The sequence below is a fragment of the Ailuropoda melanoleuca genome, chromosome 11, assembly GCF_002007445.2.
Source record: "Ailuropoda melanoleuca isolate Jingjing chromosome 11, ASM200744v2, whole genome shotgun sequence".
In the NCBI taxonomy this organism is placed as follows: Eukaryota; Metazoa; Chordata; class Mammalia; order Carnivora; family Ursidae; genus Ailuropoda; species Ailuropoda melanoleuca.
In genome coordinates, this window is record NC_048228.1 from 110,408,269 (window position 1) to 110,408,479 (window position 211).

Sequence of the window (211 nt, forward strand, 5' to 3'; positions counted from 1 at the left end):
GGTCCGGCGCTTCCTGGTCCCTGTCTGGTGGGTCTGGGGTCTAGCCCTCCTCCGTGAACCGTTTCAAGGTCTGGCCTTCCCCGCTGGCCCGTCCCGGGGTCCAGTCCTCCCTGGTCCCTCCCCGATGACCCGTCCCGGCGTCCGGCCCTTTCCCGTGACCTGTCCCGGGGTCCCGGCCCCGTGGGTCCGGCCCGCGCCCGGAGCCTGCCGA